Source organism: Cebus imitator, unplaced genomic scaffold (genome assembly GCF_001604975.1).
Source record: "Cebus imitator isolate Cc_AM_T3 unplaced genomic scaffold, Cebus_imitator-1.0 Scaffold72, whole genome shotgun sequence".
Taxonomy (NCBI): Eukaryota; Metazoa; Chordata; class Mammalia; order Primates; family Cebidae; genus Cebus; species Cebus imitator.
Window position 1 is genome coordinate 6,448,539 of NW_016107387.1, and position 1,192 is coordinate 6,449,730.

General features: G+C 48.7%; 1 protein-coding gene across 1 annotated transcript in view; it reads right to left on the minus strand.

The window, feature by feature from the left end:
* Positions 1-1,192, minus strand: part of DNAH2 (dynein axonemal heavy chain 2) — a 110,880-nt gene that overhangs the window by 38,253 nt on the left and 71,435 nt on the right. The gene's annotated exons all lie outside the window — the stretch shown is intronic.

Below are 1,192 nucleotides of genomic sequence, written 5' to 3' on the forward strand. Positions count from 1 at the left end.
CTCACTGTTTTGCCCAGGCTGGAGTGCAGTGGCATGATCTCAGTTCACTGCAACCTCCGCCTACTGGGTTCAAGCAATTCTCCTGCCTCAGCCTCCTGAGTAGCTGGGATCACAAGCGCCTGCCACCATGCCAGCTAATTTTTATATTTTCAGTAGAAATGGGGTTTCACCATGTTTGCCAGGCTGGTCTCAAACTCTTGACCTCAGGTGATCCGCCCACCTCCACCTCCCAAAGTGCTGGGATTACAGGTATGAGCCACTCCGCCCAGCCTTAATTCTATATATATATAGTTGCCCAAGCTGGTGTGCAGTGGTGTGATCATGGTTCACTGTAGCCTCAACCTCCTGGGCTCAAGCAATCCTCCCACCTCAGCTCTCAGCTTCTCAAGTAGCTGGGACCACAGGCGTGCACCACCACACCCAGCTAATTTTTGTATTTTTTTGTAGAGACAGGGTTTCCCTCCGCTGCCCAAGCTGGTATCAAACTCCTGGGCTCAAGTGATCCGCCTGCCTCAGCCTCCCAAAGTGCTGGGATTACAGGTGGGAGTCACCATGCCTGGCCAACACAGTATTTAAAAACAAAAATGAATGCAAAATATTCATGATGAACAAACACAAGCGTTTTAAATAAAGACCAGATGGGGATTACTGATTTCTCCTTTTGCCTTAGGCTCCAATATGGTTTAGCACTACACTCTACTGATCTTGTATTTATTCAGAATGGTGGTATTTTGCACATCATACATTTTTGGCATGAACTTTAATTTTAAAAAATATTGCATTACTACAGATTCACCAGTTCTAGTGGCCAAGTCTTAATACCTTCCCTGTTCACTGTTCACCTGGGGTCCCGTGACCCCACATGCTCCTCCAGTTCTCCTTCTCACCCCATAGGATCAATAAAAGGCCACAGACAGAAAAAAAAAATGCGAGCCCGAGTGTGGTGGGAGGCTGAGGTGGGTGGACTGCTTGAGTCCAGGTGTTTGAGACCAGAATGGACAACATGGCGAAACCCCGTCTCTACTGAAGATACAAGAGTTAGCTTGGTGGTGGCGGGCGCCTATAGTCCCAGGTACTCTGGAAGCTGAGGCAGGAGAATCACTTTAACCTGGGAGGTGGAGGTTGCAGTGAGCTGAGATCGTGCCACTGCACTCCAGCCTGGGTGACAGAGTGAGACCCTGTCTCAAAAAAA